Source organism: Rhinatrema bivittatum, chromosome 9 (genome assembly GCF_901001135.1).
Source record: "Rhinatrema bivittatum chromosome 9, aRhiBiv1.1, whole genome shotgun sequence".
Lineage (NCBI taxonomy): Eukaryota > Metazoa > Chordata > Amphibia > Gymnophiona > Rhinatrematidae > Rhinatrema > Rhinatrema bivittatum.
The window spans coordinates 63,869,677-63,888,302 of NC_042623.1; the positions used below are offsets into that span (position 1 = coordinate 63,869,677).

The following is an 18,626-nucleotide window of genomic DNA, read 5'->3' on the forward strand; positions in this document are numbered from 1 at the left end:
CTTGATTAACTTTTATAACTTGGTTAACTTAATTAACTTGAACTGGTTGAATTGGTATAGCTGGAGACCGCCAGTGCCCTCAACCGAGAAACGTCGACACCTGGTAGGATGGGTGTTCTAGTTGGAGGAAAGCGTGGCTTACCCGTGAATCACTCGCTGTTGGTGATGTCCCTCGAGAATTCCATGAATAACGGCAGCCGTAGGTGGGATGCTGAGTCCATCTGTCTACACTAAGGAAAACAAAATTATCAGGTAAATAATTTCTCCATTTCCTAGCGTGTAGCCAGATGGACTCCGGACCAATGGGATGTATAAAAACTACTCCCAAACCGGGTGGGAGGCTGCCCGTGACCCACTTAGTACTGCCCTTGCAAATGCTGTGTCCTCTTGAGCCTGAACATCCAGGCGGTAAAACCTGGAGAAGATGTGGATAGAGGACCATGTCACCGCCCGACAGATCTCGGCGGGTGACAGCATCCTGGTTTCCGCCCAGCACACTGCCTGGGCTCTAGTGGAATGGACCTTGACTTGTAAAAGCGGTGGCCTGCCTGCTTCTACGTAGGCCGCCTTGATGACTTCTTTGATCCAGCAGGCTATGGTTGCTCGCGAGATCGCTTCCCCTTGCTTCTTCCTGCTGTGAAGAACGAATAGATGGTCCGTCTTTCGTACGGATTCCGACCTTTCCAGGTATTGGACTAGGAGTCTGCTGATGTTGAGATGGCATAGACTGCGAGACTCTTCTGAATTCTTATGCTCATCTGGCGATGGTAGCGAGATGGCTTGGTTGAGATGGAAGTGAGAAACCACTTTGGGGAGGAACGATGGAACTGTGCGTAACTGGATGGTTCCCGGGGTTAGTCTGAGGAATGGTTCCCGGCAGGACAGTGCTTGTAGCTTGGAGATATGGCGGGCTGAACAGACTGCCACCAGGAAGGCTGTCTTCAATGTTAATAGTCGGAGAGACAGGCCGCAAGAGGTCTGAAAGAGGCTACTGCTAAGAAATCCAGGACTAGGTTGAGGTTCCAAAGAGGCACCGGCCACTTTAGGGGTGGTTGGATCTGCTTGACTCCTTTCAGAAAGCTGGAGACATCCGGGTGAAAGGCTATGCTGCTGCTTTCGCTCTTGGTTCCGTAGCATGACAATGTGGCCACCTGTACCTTGATGGAGTTGAGAGACAATCCCTTCTGTAGCCCGTTTTGCAGGAATTCCAAAACCACCGGAATTTTGACTGAGCGTGGTATGATGTTTTGGTCCTTGCACAGGCTTCGAATATTCTCCAAATCCTTATGTATGTTAGGGTTGTGGAGAACTTGAGTGCTCGGAGTAGGATGTCAATTACTGCCCCCAAGTATCCACTCTTCCTCGGGCAAATCCTTTCAATGGCCAGACCGTAAGAGAGAATCGAGCTGGATCCTCGTGGAGGATCGGTCCTTGTTGGAACAGGTCTCTGTGTGGAGGTAGAGGGAGGGGGGCTCCCTGTCAGCAGTCTTCGCATGTCTGCGTACCACGGTCTTTTTGGCCAGTCTGGGGCCACTAGAAGTCCTGGTCCCTGTGGTGTTCTATCTTGTGGATGATTGCGCCCAATAGGGGCCACGGCGGGAAGGCGTATAACAGAGTCTCCTGTGGCCAGGTCTGTACCAGGGTATTGATTCCCTGGGGCTGAGGTTCCCGCCTGCGGCTGAAGAAGCTGGGCACTTGGGCGTTGGACCGGCTTGCCAGGAGGTCCATGGTTGGTGTTCCTCAACGGTTTACTATCAATTAAATGCTGTGGTCGAAAGCCTCCATTCTCCTGGGTCTAGACTTCTCTGCTGTGGTAATCCGCAGTGACGTTGTCTTTCCCGGCGATGTGGACAGCCGCGATCTCTTGAAGGTTCGCTTCCGCCCATGACATTAGGGGGTCTATTTCCAGAGACATCTGTTGGCTTTTGGTTCCTTCCTGGCGGTTAATGTAGGCTGCTGTTGTGGCGTTGTCTGACATTACTCTGACTGACTTGTCTCTGAGTCTGTGACCAAACCGTAGGCAGGTTAGCCTGACTGCCCGGGCCTCTAGGCAATTGATGTTCCGCCCCGACTCTTCATTCCATTGTCCCTGAGTGGTCAGCTCCTGGCAGTGTGCTCCCCATCCTCATAGGCTGGCGTTTGTGGTGAGCAGGATCCAGGATGGTGAGGATTGTCTCACTCCCTGGCTCAGATGGTCTTCTTGTAACCATTATCGTAGTTGGGTCCGGACTTTGTCCGGGAGCTGAAGGCGTACGGTGTAGTTCTGGGACAATGGATTCCACCGTGATAGTAGTGAGCGCTGTAGGGGTCTCATATGGGCTCTTGCCCATGGCACTACTTCCAGTGTGGATGCCATGAGGCCGAGGACCTGTAGGTAGACCCATACTGTGGGGCGAAGCTCGCTCAACAGGGTTCGCAACTGGGTCATCAATTTTGATCTCCTTGTCGGTGTCAGGGTGACCTTGTCTTGTTTGGTGTCGAACCAGACTCCCAAGAATTCTAAAGATTGGGAGGGCTGCAGACAGTTTGACTCTGTTGGTCGCCTGGTGGCTCTCCTCTGGGGATTTTGCCCTGATCAGCCAATCGTCTAGATGAGGGTGTACGCGGATTCCTTCCTTCCTCAGTGTTGCAGCCACCACCACTATGATCTTGGTGAACATCCGGGGTGCTGAGGCTAACCCAAATGGTAGTGCCAGAACTGGTAGTGACAGTCCAGGATCGTGAAGCATAGAAAACGCTGATGCTCTTGATGGATCAGAATGTGTAGGTAGGCTTCCGACAGATCCAGGGATGTAAGGAACTCTCCTGTTGTATCGCCCTTATTACCGAGCGTAGGGTTTCCATGCGGAAGCGAGGAATCTTCAAGTGACGGTTGACCAACTTGAGGTCCAGGATGGGCCTGAATGTTCCTTCTTTCTTGGGAATGATAAAATAGATGGAATAATGTCCAGTATTTACTTGTTGTGGAGGCACCGGTGTTATAGCCTCTAAGGCTAGTAATCTGGTCAGTGTAGCCTCCACTGCCATCCTCTTGGAAGGGTTGTGGCAGGGGGATTCCACAAACCTGTCCGGAGGGAGGTGGAATATCCCTCTCAAATGATGGCTAGGACCCACTTGTCTGAAGTTATCTCGACCCATCTTTGGTAGAATATTTATTTATTTATTTTGAACTTTTATATACCGACATTCATGTGGAGAATTACATATCATATCGGTTTACAGTGAAACAGAAACATTGCAAAAAGCATTACATAGAACAGGGGTTACATAGTACTAGGAAAACAGGGGTAGAACTAAGCTAATTATTAGAAAAACTGTCAAATGAACAAAAACTAACATGATGCAATAAATGCGAGTACATATATACTAGAGCTTATGTCTGATAGTATGCTATTAAGAACAGTCCCCTCTAGTCCAGGTAGAGAGTTCAAACCAGACAGGAGAGGAGAGCATTCCTGATTTAGAGAAAGGTTCATCCGGTTAAGGAAACGCCTGACTGAATAGCCAGGTTTTGAGATTTTTTTTGAAAGTTAGATGGCATGGTTCTTGCCTGAGATCAGGAGGAAGAGCATTCCATTGCGAGGGACCAGCGGTGGATAGGGCACATTTCCTTAAGGTGGTCTTTATTGGGGGGGGCGTAAAGAGTGCCTTTGTAGGCAGATCTGACTGGTCTGGAAGATTCATGGGGCCGAAGAGGAAAATTAAGATCAAGAGGAGTTAGGTTGTGAGTGGCTTTATGGATTATTGTAAGGACTTTGTAGAGAATTCTGAATTTGATGGGTAGCCAATGTAGGCTCCGAAGTATGGGCGTGATGTGCTCTCTTCTGTTAGTATTGGTCAGGATCCTAGCGGCGGAGTTCTGTACCATCTGAAGGAGTCTGATTGTGTTTGCTGGGAGACCTAAACGGAGCGAATTGCCGTAGTCGATTTTTGAAAAAATTATGGATTGAAGCACCGTGCGGTAGAATAGAAGGAGCGAATTGCAGTAGTCTATTTTTGAAAAAATTATGGATTGAAACACCGTGCGGTAGAATAGGGCAAGCCTGCCCCCTATGGCTTCCTCCTTTGGATGGGTCAGCTGATTTTCATTGTGGGGTGCTGCTGGGGCCTGGGCCCGAGCTGGCTCCCCTTTTGTTGTGCTTGTTCTGAAAGGACTGGCTTTGGTCTGTGGGGCGGGCCGCTTGATATGTGCTTCTATATGGGTTGAAGCGCTGTGATCCTCTGCCCCTGGAAATTCAGAGGAAGGGTCGCTGGTTTCTCTTATTCCTGTCCTCCGGTAGCTGCGGCAGTGGGGACTCGCCCCATTTGTTGGCTAGTTTCTCTAGTTCGCTTCCGAACAGGAGGATTCCCTTGAAGGGCATCATTGTGAGTCTCGTTATGGAAGATGTGTCGGCCGACCAGCTTCGGAGCCAGAGTTGCCTTCTGGCTGCCACGGCGGATGACACTCCTCTAGCTGCGGTGCGCACCAGATCAGAAGCGGCATATACGAGGAATGATACTGCTGGTTCCAGGGCTTCCCCAGGAGTGTTGTTCCTGGTCTGTGATAAGCAGGCGCGTGTCACCACGGCACAGCAGGCCGCAATCTGTAGAGACATAGCGGAGACATCAAAGGACTGTTTAAGGATAGATTCCAGATGTCTGTCTTGAGCATCCTTGATTGCTGCTCCTCCCTCCACCGGGATAGTAGTGCACTTCGAGACCACGCAGACCATGGCATCCACTTTTGGACATGCCAGGAGATCTTTGGCGGCTGGGTCCAGAGGGTACATGGCTGCCAGAACACACCCTCCTTTGAACGTAGTTTCCGGGGCATCCCATTCCAGGTTAATTAGTTGCTGGACGGCTTATAATAGTGGGAAATGACGGGAGGTCTGACGGAGTCCCTCTAGTAGGGGGTTCGTCTTAGGTTCCCCTGAAGCACTTGTGCCCGGGATATCAAGCTCTTTTAAGCTGTGTGTTACCAGATCTGGAAGCTCGTCCTTGGTGAAGAAGCATCTCATGGTTCGGTGGGGGCTCTGTCCCCGGAGGGAGTTCCCCTTCCTCCAGGGGTTCTGAATCCTCATCCGAGTTGTCCGTGTCCCCGAAGGTGGGGCTTCTGGATGGTGGGATCCCTTCCCTGGGCACAGAGGGTCCCGGGATGTTGAGGTCCTCTGGTGGAGCTTGTGGCCGTATTATAGGAGGCCCCAGTTGCATGTGGACGAAGGTATGCAGACCTTTGAAGAATTCCACCCAGGAGGTAGATGCTGGGTCTAGACTAAGGTGCACCGTGTCCCTGGGGAGCCTCATTTGAGGGGGGTCCCGCTGTGCAATGCTAGGTCCGGCATACTGTTCGAGAGGCTGGAACCCGGTACCAGCTGGGGAGGCCATGAGTTGGATCCCCTAGGGCCTATTTACACTGTATACACAGGGCCATGGCCTCCTCATGCTGTGCGGCTCTAATGTAGCATGCTGGGCAAATGCCGAGCCTTGAATTTCTTTTCCAGTGGTGCCACGGCTTGTGCGCATAAAATACAGTTGTGCGCTCAGTAAAGAGATTGAAGCAGTTGTGGCAGCTTCAGTCAAGGACTCTAAGCGGTCCGTTTAAGCCAAAAGACACCTGGGCTACAAGTTTCTTAAGATAAGTTACTGTCGGGACATGAAAGGTTGTTTGCCATCTTACAAACAGGTCTCTGTTTGAAGTTCTGTCGGGTGGCACCATTTAAAACTATTGCAGTTGATTCAAGTTTAATTACCGGAAGGCTGTCAGGCTCTGAGTTCAAGTCAACATAATTCAGAAGTTGCTTACCTGAAGTGCCCGTGGTCAGAGTTTGAGTTCAATTGAATGAGAAATAAGTAATTATGTTCTTTATCTCTCACCAGAATGCCTTCGGTTAAAAGTTGATGTTAACAATACGGAAAAGTCACAATGGAGGTTCAAATTCATGTTTAAATCAAGACATCATAGTTTTGGCAATCATTCAGTGTCTTTGCAACAACGGTTAGGAATCTTTGATTCTTTACATATGTTCAACAGGCGCTGCAGCATTAAAAACTTGAATACTAAGGACTTTGAATATTAAACAAAATCATTACTAGAGGTTAAAACCTATTTTGAAATCAAGAAAAAATTGTTTTGTCCTTATATCAATGGTACTAGGAATATTTGCTGCTTTGCCAGAATATAATTAATTGGCGCTGTAGTATTGAAATCTCCAATACTAATAGGACTTTCAGTTGAAACAGTTACATCACTATTTTAGTTTAAAAAGTAACATTAAAGTAGAATTTTATAAAAAGTGAAAATAAAAACAGGATAGGTTGTAGACCAGTGATTGTATCAACACGGCTTTCAAAAATATCTTTCTGTTAATTAACAGAATTATTGGGCCGGTGCTGAGGTCTACTCCTTCCTATAAAAATTGATAAAAATACAAACAAAATCAATTAAGATTTAAATAAAATTAGAATTTTATTGGAAATAGCAACATTAAGAATTTGTGACGTCACATGGTGCTGACTATAATTAATAACTAGTTGAATTTCGTTGTGTTGATTATATACTAGTTATATCCCTTAGTTTTGTGTCTTGTATCACAATTAAAATAGTCACACATCAGAAGCAAAGGGTATCACTGGTCAAAATTCATACACATTAAAGTAATGAACCACATATGTCAAAAAGAACTCAGTTTGTAGGACCTATAACTCGATGAGTTTGGCTATCATTCAAACTCAATTAATTTATTAATCCAAAACCAATTTTTTAGTTTTTTGTTTTATAGAACTCAAAAAGTTCATTTTAAATAAAATGCTGTATCAATAAACTGAAGCTGACACACACACACACACAATGGATGTCCTTGCAAATCCTTGCAGATGTGTGTTTACAGTGTGAGGGTTCTGGAATACGTTTGGGCTTATTTTGTATAATTAAAATAGTTCCAGTCTCACACTTCCAGTCCTTGCAAAGAAAACCCTTTAACTTTCCAACAGTACTTTTTCTGTAAGTAGGGTCAACCTCTACATTACAATTTTTATATCGGAAAGAGATACAATCTCCCCAGTTCTTCCCCCCCTCCAACCATAAACACGAATCTCTTCCGTCACCTGTGCTGGTGAGGTACGACAGCTCCAAGGCTCCCCCCACGCAGTGTGAAACCTCTGTTCTCCCCGCGCATGTTTCTGGTGGGACTCTTTATGGTGGGGCACCCGCTTTTGTTTTAATACTTTTATTTTTAAATTCCCTGGTATTGATTCTTCAGCAGGAGGCTTCTGGCCACTAATTTCACCCCAGGGCTCTTCCCTCTGCGGTGGTGACAGTGTCGTCACTACTCTGTCCCCTCTTCTGGGTTCGCAGTGGCTGCTGATGCCACCACTGTCAGGTTGATACTCTAAGGCCGCGGTAGAAAGAGTGCGGCAGTGCCGGGCGCACCCTCATTCCCCGCACGCACAGTTCTCTTCACATACCGCTCGATACTCTATTCAAATTGCTTGCAAATGCAAGCCGCGTCCAACCCATGCTCAACGCGCGTCCATGAAGCGAAACCCCTTTTACTGTATAGGCGGTATATTCAGCGCCTATACAGTATCCCGGGGTGCGCTGGTACCTGTCATTTCAAATGTCATTTCAAGTGACATTTGAAATGACAGGTACCAGGAAGTGGATGGTTCCCCCCCTCCCGAAGCAAGGCGCAGGGCGAAAATTAAAACATAAGGGAATAAAGTGTAAAAAAAAAAGCAAACTTACTGGCGGGAGCCGGCGGGCGCGCGTTCGATCAGGCGGCGGCGGGAGCCGGCGGGCGGGTGGGCGCCCATTCATCCAGGCGGCGGCTGTGGGAGCCGGCGGGCGGGTGGGCGCATGTTCGATCCAGGTGGCGGCAGGAGCCGGCGGGGCGCCCGTTCATCCAGGCGGCAGCGGCGGCGGGCGCGCGTTCGATCCAGGTGGCGGCAGGAGGGTGGGTGCGCGTTTATCCGGGATCCGGGGGGCGTGCATTCATCCAGGCGGCGGCGGGCGGGTGGGCACACGTTCGATCCAGGTGGCGGCGGGAGGGGTGGCGCGTGTTTATCCGGGAGCCGGCGGGCGGGTGGGCGTGCATTCATCCAGGCGGAGGGAGCCGGCAGCGAAAGCGGCCTCCGGCAGCCCCCGCCGGCAGTGAATGAATGCGCGCCTGTGCGACCCGTGCGATTTCGGCGCGCCTGTGTGACCCGTGCGATTTCGGCGCTCAAGGCGACGTCAAGCGTCGTGACGTCACACCTTGAGCACCGAAATCGAACGGGTCGCACAGGCACGCCGAAATAGCACGGGTCGCACAGGCGCGCATTCATTCAGGCGGAGGGAGCCGGCGGCGAAAGCAGCCTCCGGCAGTGAATGAATGTGCACCAAAAGCAAATGCAAGCCAGTCTTAAGCAAGTTGGAGAAAACCTCAATTTCTAATGTTCTTTACGATAAAAAAAAAACCCACAGAAAAATTAATCAGCACAAACTTAATTAATGACCTCTGACACAGACAGCTTGAGGATGGGAGAGAGAAGGAGGAGGGAAGCACAGGAGGCAGAATCCACACATTACTCCTGCTCAAAATTGCCTTAACATTGAAATAACAGGGTTCTTCCATTATTACAACTTTGATATTAGCAAACAGAACTGTGCAAAAAGGAGGAAGGACTTTTGGTTGTTTGTGGAAATAACCTGTCACAACATGCTAACTCCCCTGAAAGTTGCACATTGGAAGAATCCAGCACAGTTCACAAGTGCACCCAAAGAGAAAGCACTTTAGTTAGAAATAAAGACAATTTCCAACAGAATAGGAGAAATAACCCTCCTATTATTATGATGTCTCCTACAACTGCAATGGCAGCGGGAGTTGGCCAAATGTTCCCGGCTTCCTCCCTCTCACCCCTGTCTGGCCCTGACTCACCGCACTGGTGGCGGGAGGCACCCAGCAGTCCCTCTGCTGCTGCTGCTGATTGCCTGCTTCTCCCTTACTTTCAGTAACAACTGCAGCGGCGTCCAGCAGCCTCCTGCCGCACTCGATCACTGTCACGGGCCCCTTTCTGCAACAGGAAGAAAACAAATAGCATCAGGGCAGCATTCCCCCCTTCCAGGACCACTTCATCCCGCAAGCAAGCTCTGCTCTCGCAGCCCTCTTCTCTCTGGCCATGACAGTCCTACTCGGGGCAGCTAGACAGGTACAGTTTTGCTCTCAATTTTTCTTGTAATCTTGTTACACTGTGTCCTGCTTTTATAGTTCAGAGAAAAGGAAAGTGACATCCGTGTGTCTGCCTGCTCGGGGATCTCTGCCTCCTGGGGCAGGAGTACTAAATATTTTTAGGGTGACAAAAGAATATTTTACTGAGGTAGCACGTTTCTGGACAGAGTGTAAGTGTGTGTGTTCTGTACTTAGGTGAGGCCAGGAGTCAGCTTACCGCCTCTGGAGCAGCTGCGGTGGGCCATGTATAAATACCAGCGTCTACTGAGATCCAGGAGAGCACCTGGCTGCTCTGCTGCTGGAAATTATTCATTTTTCTCTGTGCCTCTCAGCTGGCTGCTTGTACACACTGAGCTGGGGAAATTTAGTTAAACTGGCAACCTTTTTTAGGTTCCCTGAGGATGTTCTGGGCTGGGGAAAAACACAGGCAATCAAAACGTATTAGACCTTACTTGTACTCCTTCAGACAATTTCATAAGAACGTAAGAACATGCCATACTGGGTCAGACCAAGGGTCCATCAAGCCCAGCATCCTGTTTCCAACAGTGGCCAATCCAGGCCATAAGAACCTGGCAAGTACCCCAAAACTAAGTCTAGTGAATTGGAAACTCAGAGGTCCATATTAAAAAGGATTGTTCTGGCTAAGTTTGGGACTTAGCTGGACAAACCTGGAGATTGAATGTCTCTCCATACTGTCTGGATTTAAAAAAAAAAAAAAAAAAAAAGGCAGTGCAGGGGTTTTCTGGGGGCAGCGCTATAACCCAGCTGGCTGAGTATTGGCTGTGGTAGAGAACTGAATTTTTAAAAAGTCACAGACCATAGAAGCCTGAAGGCTGGTCCCCGTTCCCCCGCCCCCCCCCCCCAAGATATTTAAATTCAAAGGCTAGCTCCCGCCCTCCTCCTTCCGACACACAGAGAACCCCCATTACCACCCTCCTGAGCCACCCAGAAATCCCCAGACCTGATCCAGGCGCGCGGCAGAGTCTAACCGCGCTCCCAGCCACATCTAGCAGGCTCTCTGACAGCAATACTGGTAGCCTGCGTTCCCAACGGCGCTATCAGCGTCTTCCCTGACAGCAAGATTGGTAATGGAAGCCTGTTTTAACATTTTTTTTTAAAAGAGCAAAATATTGAATGAATATTAGGGATGTGTTTCTTTTTTCATTTTGGAAAATGAAGCGGAAGAATAAAATGAATTGTTTTTTTTTTTTGTTTGTTTTTATTTCATTTTCTGGGCCAGCCACCAGCTCTGGCCTGGCCCCATCGAAAAATCCCAACGCTGCCAAATATTAAAAAAAAAATGAAAGCCCCCTCACTCGTCTGCCCACCCTTCCCACACCCATCGTACCCCTTTCTGGTGTCTTTGAAATCCAAAGGAGGCGCACCTGCCCCACCAGATTTATCTTTCAAAACTGTGCCTGCCAGTACCATTTTATCAGGGGGATGTAGGAGAGTCATAGGTGCTTCTGAATAACAACACAGGGCCTGCCTCGGAGCAGGCCAACACCATTTTGAAAGACTGGCTAGGAGGGGCAGGAGTGCCTGAGGGTTGATTCTGCCCCCAGAAAGGGGTAAGATGTAGCTGGAAGTATATGGGCAGCCCCGAGGAGGCCTTTTTAAAAATTTGGTGGTGCTGGGGTTTCTTTGTGGGAAGAAGCGCGGCCCTGGACATATTTCCTCTTCTTAATTTTTTTTTGCTGTTTTGTTGATTGGTTTATTTCATCGTGAAAAAATACAATGAAACTAAATACGCCACAAACATAATGAAAAACAAACAAACAAACAAAAGAAACAAATGAAAAAGAAAACAAAATAAAAAAATGTAAGTGCACATCCCTATTGAATATACGCAAATAGGGGACAGCGACCAAGTTGTAGATGAAGCCTTTGTACAGGACTGTGTTTCAAGATCTATGTCAGAAAACTGACCTAATGAAAGGAGCTTAGCTCTCGAAAGCTAGTCACAGAGGTAGGTACCACCTGTAACTTGTATATTGACGTTTATTTCTTCATATTTCAAAAGAAAGCCACATCACAACATTACATTTAATGAACTGGAAGGGGCAGCTATAAATATTTCCTGTGCCGAGAAAACACCGACACACATCAGATCTTAATGCCCTCCAAAACTCCTAAATTGCTGGAAACTAAACACCTAAATTTACAGATTATAAACAGCTAAAATCAGAAGCTGTAATATACGGTGTCAGAACCTACAGAGATTCTGCTTTTCTGAGAGGATGTGATGGGAAGGAAGAAGAACTTTCTAGAAATGCTTCAGCGAGTCAGGTCAAAGCATACACTGCAATTTATTGTACTCACTGGATTATGAACTCGGAAAATAAGCTACAATTTTGTGTTTTCATATTTCATCCCTGTATTTTCTATTTGTTATTTCCGCTGGGGAGATGTGCAACGTCCCTGTACTGAGTGCACGGCAATTGGAGCTTCCACTTAGCAAAACACAGTTTTCTATTTGTGTTACTGAGCCCTCCCCCTCCCAGACAAGAAAAGAAACGTAAAAGCTTTTGTAGGTGGTAAGTGCCAGGCCTGGCCTCAAATGTCACATGAGTCAGTGGAGAATATAACCCTTAATGCCTGTTCCCTACCATTGCACTTATCACTCCTCTCCGACCTTCCTCTCACCTTCTGATAGGGCCTCGGTCTCAATTTGCAGGCGTGTGAGGCAGAATCACTCGTGGTGGTAGAGTGAGGTCCTTTCCAGCTAGGCTTGAGATGATATAACTGAATCACTTTGGGCAAATATTTATCAGGAAAACAGAATTCTGTTGTAAAGATTCATGTGCATTTATGCCGATACCAAGGAAACTACACTCCCTAGAACTAATTAAGTCTTTATCTTATCCTAATTCCCCAGATGCCTGTGCTAATTGCAGCCTAATACATTCCTAATGATTGGGTCAAAGAAGTCACATTTGTTCATGGAATATATGAATACTAAAATTTGGAATCTGAAGGTACCTGTCCTTTGCACAGTCTGCAAGAAGAAATCGCTTAACAGTGAACGCCACAGGGTTAAAATGTAATGTTTCTGAAGGGAGGTGGGCAAGATTTCATCGTTTTAGTCCAGTTACCTTCAGCTTCTGAGCCATAGAAATGAGTTCAGCCCATATAGGATTTGCATAAGAGCTGGTAGTGAAAATACCCGCTTCCTTCACTTCTCTTTTGGATCAGCAGCTCTTCACAACCCTGTCACGCTGCCTGTGAAAATCTGATATCACAGGAAGTCTGCCAAAGAAATGTAAATCGAAACAGTGATGTACTGTTGTGGAATCAAATTCACATGCTTGTAGCTAAATGAAGAAGAAATATACATCCGTGGGATACAAAATAAATAATAAAGATAATAAAAGATAAATAAATAAAATAATAATAAAGATAGCAAAACATGTTATAGAATCAGCCTTTCAGTGCTGGAAAGGACTGTCGTCAGGGTTACAGGATGCACTCATCTTACACACTGTATGTGAACTGGAAAGTCACCTCAGCTGTAGAGCCACATTTAATCTATATAGAAATATTTTATCTGCAAAGTGCTCTTTTCACTTGTAAAACATGAAAAATTCGTGTGACCTCCTAAATATTACAAATTGGACACATGGAACTTTTTGACTTCCAGACCTTGACATGCCACTAAAATCCTGAATGCAATGCCCAGACTAAAACTGTATATAAAACAGGGGAGAAATCCCTGTTGTGGATGAAAGTTTACGGTGCCAGATTGCAGCCATGGTTCCATTCAGCTGGATGCCTAAAGGAGCAGGCTAAAAAAAAACCCAAGAGTGGTGGACGCATGGAACATATCGAGGTAGAGACAAAATCAGTAATGGTATTCCAGAAAGCCCAGGATAAACACAGAGAAGAAATAGAGTAGAGAGGTAGTAACGAAGGCCTAAGGCAATGCAAAAGGAGCTAAATTGAGTAGATTAGATGGGCCTTTTCTACCATCATGTTGATGGCCCTATTAGGTATTCCTGCGCGATTCAGAAAGGAAAACGTGCAGCCAAGCCGCTCATTTTCCTTTCAGAAATTAGCGCCTACCCAAAGGTAGGCGCTAATTTCTCTGGGCACCGGGAAAGTGCACAGAAAAGCAGTAAAGACTGCTTTTTCTGTGCATCTTCCGACTTAATATCATGGCGATATTAAGTCGGAGGTCCCGAAAGTTACAAAAAGTTAAAAAAAAAATAAAATTGAAAACCGGACACTCAATTTTGCTGGCGTCCGTTTTCCGAACCCGTGGCTGTCAGCGGGTTTGAGAACCGACGCCGGCACAATTGAGTATCGGCTGTCAAACCCGCTGACAGCCACCGCTCCTATCCAAAAAGAGGCGCTAGTGTCCCTAGCGCCTCTTTTTACCACCGGGCCTAATTTGAATACTGAATCGCACGCACAGGAGAGTGACCTGTGCGCGCGCTGGGACTGTATCGGCCCGTTTGGATGGGTGGTCTACTCACTGCAAACCTTAATGTGGATTCTCCATTGCGGGGAAAGATTTACCCACAAGGGCTAAGGCCCTGACTGTGTCCTTATCTTCTGAGTGCCGATAAATATTCAGAACTCCTTGATGGTGTTCCAACATAAAACTTTATTGAATCACTTCTTCAACAGAAATATTTTGCCAATGGGTGCATTTCTTTCTAATTACATTCATTTATGAAATTATAAAACAATTCACTTAATGAATCTGTGTTCCCTTGATCTATCCCTAGGTTTTCTCTATTCCTTTCGGATCTTTTAGAGTTGTACCTAGGCAAGATGGCAAAGTTTCTTCTCTTGGGTGAGAATTTCCTTTGGGATCCTCTGTCTCAACCGGTCTTCTTCTTTCTCAACGAACCATGTAGGCATTTTCTCTCTCTCTCCCTCTGCAGGATGAGCACCAGATGGGTAGCTTGGTCCTCCTCTCATCCCAAGTGACACCAGCTGGATGATAATTTCCAAAACCAAGATTTCTGCCATGCTGGCACTGAGTCTCTCAAGCTGAGCGACACAGGGTTGAACTGCAAAGTTACAAACCAAAGCCACCAAAACAAATCTCCTTAGTTCCAGAAATACTGCTAGGCTCTTTCCTGTAAGGGATCAGAACCCATAGGATTGATGCTTTCTTCCAGATCTTGGGCAACCTTTTTCATCTGTCCTTGGTAAAGGACTGGGTGCAAAACAATCCCTTCTGATTCAGAATAGTACCGAAAGACTTAGCTCACCAACTCCTTTTTGTGGGCTAGCAGCAATTCTCTGAAAGAATACAATAAAAATCCAAAAACAAGGTGTTCATTCTGCAGATCATAAAGTGCCGGGGAGGAGGTAAAAAAGCTCTTATACTCTCTCAAACTCCAACTCCAAAGTCCACTAAAACCACTAGGGCTCACTCACTCAATGAGAAGCTGTACTGAACCATGACGGCAGATGGCACAGTCCTCTGGCGTACACTGCACAGCATGACCCTTCAACAGGGTCACACTCCTTAGTAAGGTTCCCAATGGGGACTTGCAAACAAATGATAGATTTGAATTTTACTTTCTATCCTATTAAGTTCTCTGTTGGTGTGAGCGGTTATATTCCTTCTCTGTTGCCTTTTTTACAAACATCAGCATGCAATGAGAACATAAGGAAAATACCTGCTACAATCATTGCATAATGATGAAGACAGTTTTTCTGCATTATTATCTACTCATCATTTGAAAATGTATAATTTGTAGCTGTAAGTGATATAGTCCATTGTATCTCGCTCGGAACCAAGTAATTGTTATTATATAATCAACAAGTTCAAAAGCTGATGATATGGAAATCAAAGACTTTCAAATAGACCAGAAGCTTTGCAACTGAATGTTTCCAGTCGAGATGAGGAGTCAGATTAGTGGGGGGACAGAAGGGTTCTGACTTTGGCAGAGGAGATGGAGAGTAGGAGACAGCTTCTAGGTGTTGTGAAGGAGATAAAGAATTGGAAGGGTCCTGAGTTTTGAGGGAGAAATGTGGAATGAGTAGATGGCTTTTGGATGCAGCAGGAAAGATGGGGACAGAAAGGTTTTTAGGTACTGTAGGAGGGAGGAGAAGGCATCTAGGTGCTGCAGTAGAATTGGGGAAGGAAGAGAAGACTTCAGGGTACCACAGAAGAGATGGGAGGGAGGGGTACTAGGGGGGAAATGAGGAAGGAGTAGTAGGTTTTTGGGTGATGCAGGAGAGATGGAGAGGGAGGAAAATGCTTTAATTTGTTGCCGGAGAGCTGTGGAGGATGCAGCAGGCTTCTGGGTGCTGTGGGAAGGGATAAAGTAAACAAACAATGACTAGTATTAATGAAATGTAACGAAAGCCAGGCAAAACCTGATTCTGCCTGTAATTGTCAATGCACCGTTCTGGATCCATTTAATCTTCAGTGCAGTGATTTATGATATCACCAGAATCCTTGACGACAATCACAGCCTCATTAAGTATGGTTGACTGTAGTTAATTTTATATCTTCCATGACAAATGGTCAATTCCCTGTAAACTGCAGGAGTTTTGCAAGCTTATCATTTAGCTGAGATGTGAACTATTATTAGATGTGATGTAAACAACGAATACTTAACGATCCTTCAGCCGGTCAGTGCTTACTTAACAAGAATATGGAATTCAGTCATTTAAAACATTATTTCAGGCAACTAAACAGACTAAATATGTGCCAGGCTGAAATTCTTCCTCTGGTATATCGTGCTGGGATATAATTAGGAGGAAGAGCATTGAAGGAGCACAGGTATGAAGTGCCAGGTGTTATAACAAATCAAATATAGGCTTGATTTAGGGTTGCCGACTGACTCCAGATTTTCAGGACAGGCTGCCCCCAGTCCTGGTTTTGCCCCACTGCATGCAGGGACTTGTAGTCTTGCCTTTCTTCTGGCATGCAATAGGAAAAGCAGAACTACAAATCCCTGTACGCAATAGGGTAAAACAAACAAACAAACAAAAAAAACAGTACAGGATCAACTTGTCCTGAAATTCTGAAGCCACTTGGCAACCCTAGCTGGCTTCCTCGCTTTCTGGTGACATACACACATAGACATTTGCCTGTTCCTCGTGCATTATTGCATCTCTTCAGCATGATCGTTGCCATGGTCATATCTTGTCTCTGAAACAGACACCCCAGTTCTGATACCAGTAAACCTTGGGTGTTGCCTGTAGTGTCAGTGCGGTACAGGTTAATGAAGCAGCGGAGGATCCATTCAAATGCTGGAATGGCTAGCCCCTTTGAGAGGTTATACAGCAGCTCTCCACTGACAGCTCGGGGGGGGGGGGGGGGGGGGGGGGGGCAGGGTCAGTTGTTTTTAAAGTTATAGGAGGTGTGGAGAAGTTTTGCCTTTGGGCCTGCTCTTAGCATTTCCAGCTCACCCTGCTGGGGGTCGGTGAGTTGGGTCAGGGAATCTTTTCTTTCCTATCCACTCCCTGCTGGGTAAGGCCTACGTCCCGGGACTGTTTTGGGATTTTGAAAAGACTTTAAATTAGTAGGAAAGCTGGTGGAAACCCTGCGCACCGCTTGGGCACTGGGAAACCCCGTGTCGGGGGTTTGCCCGGGTTAGGGAAGAGCTGCCCCTCTGCACCCTCCATGAGGACGGAGGAGGCGGTGACCCGATGCCAGGACCTTCCGGTGTCACTCACGGTTTTCGGAAAAGAGGATTTTTTTTTTTTTTATGTAAGAAGTTCTGAGAGGGAGTTTTGGCTGCCTCTCATCCTGCCCCACTGCTTTTCCAGCCTGGATCCCTTCCGTCAGGGATTCATCGGTATCAAGAGAATCCTGAAACGCAGCTGTAACTGTGAATAAAGAAATAACTGAGAACGCTCCATCTGGAGTCTTCACTTTGGGGGGTGGGGGGGGGGGGGAGAGAGGTTGGGCTCCCTTTTTGGAGACAGTGACTTTCTATTTTTACCAGTCTGGAAGGGGAGTCCTGCCCACCTGGGGACTCTGCTTTTACTAAGTCCTGGAGGGTAGAAGTTCCCTTGTCCTGGTAGAAGAGATTCCTGCATACAGAGAGGAAAGAGACTGTAACCCACAAAGAAGCCCTCTAGAGCTATGGATTAAGTTTAAGTGTGCCATTCTCATCTGACTTTTTTTTACCACAGTAAAGAAGTTTAATTTTGGACACTAACCAAGTGACTCCTGAGTGTTTATTGGCACATACAGCATTCACCTTGAGGAAACTGTGCCCCCTCACTCACGGACAAAGACAAAGGAAGAAAGGATCACTCCTAGCACTCTGGGCCTTGGAGGTAAATTTGACCCCCACACACCCACCAAGGACCCTGGCCCTGAGAAAGACATGCTAGCACTGGCCAGGATGATTCCAGCCCTGAAGAGAAACGGGATGTTATTATGGCCCCACCAGAGTGCAGCAAGCTCCCTGGCGTGGGGCTTACATCTCTTTGGCTGAATCTACCCCGTGAAGTACCATTGGAGACAGGGCTGCTGCAAGGATATTAGGCACCCTAGGGTGCCCCTTCAGCCTTGCGTCCCTTCTCCTCTCTTAAGATTTAAATAATTTACCCAATAATCATGACTCCACTCCCACCCTTCCCAGAACAATCCTGTAAAAACATGTAATTTGATATCATACTTCTATACATTTAAATAAGAAACTTTGGTTCTATAAATATATATATACAGTTGTGTGCAAAGGTTTAACCATCCCTGGTCAAATGGTAGGTTTCAGTGAATTTCCAAGTAAACAGAAGGTGACACAGTTTCTTCATGAAACACAGTTAAACATGAAGAGGTCCATATTCAGATGCTGGCCAGCTAGCAAAGTTACGTTTTTCCCCATTCTGTGTCTATGGGGAAAAAACCTTGATGAATCAGGCCCTTAGTCTGATAAACATTTCCAGCTAAATCAGCTGACATAGTCAGTGGTATGTGAGTGCTGATGAATATACCCAGCTATATTAAAGTGAATTGGACAAGTTTCTCTGGCTAACTTTAGAACTGCTCTTTGGCAGTCCAAAAGTAATCTGGCTATGTAAGCTAGATAACGCAGAAAATCAACATTTATCTAACTTACAGGGTCATTTATCAAGTCGCATTATGGCGTTCTTGCATATGAAAAACGCCTTAACGCATGCAAAAAGCACCATAACGCATGGTGCGATGCAAATTTTTAAAAGGGGAGGGATTGGCGCTGGCTTCATGAAGCCATAATGCCGAAAACAACTACATCTTTTTCAATTGTGTAAAGCTGTGCAATTTTTTCACAAATTCTGTTTTGGGCATTTTTAGGCTGGGGAAGGGCCTGAGAGAGAGAGAGAGACTGACTTTGGGGGTGGCACCATAGTAAGCAGCTATTTATGCTACTATAGGAGGCCCACCTAGTAACTCGAGGTGAAGTTTAGGTAGTAGTGGAGGGCTTAGGGGCCACTTTTACATGCAGAGTGAGACGCACGAACAGAACAGTGCACTCT

General features: G+C 46.5%; 1 long non-coding RNA gene across 4 annotated transcripts in view; it reads left to right on the forward strand.

Moving 5' to 3' along the window:
- Nucleotides 1–8,920: 8,920 nt before the first annotated feature.
- LOC115099223 overlaps nucleotides 8,921–18,626 on the forward strand; it is a 109,312-nt gene continuing 99,606 nt past the window's right edge. For all 4 annotated transcript variants that reach the window (XR_003858719.1, XR_003858717.1, XR_003858718.1 and 1 more), the window contains exon 1: nucleotides 8,921–9,168. This is a non-coding gene — a long non-coding RNA (uncharacterized LOC115099223). The remainder of the gene's footprint in view (nucleotides 9,169–18,626) is intronic.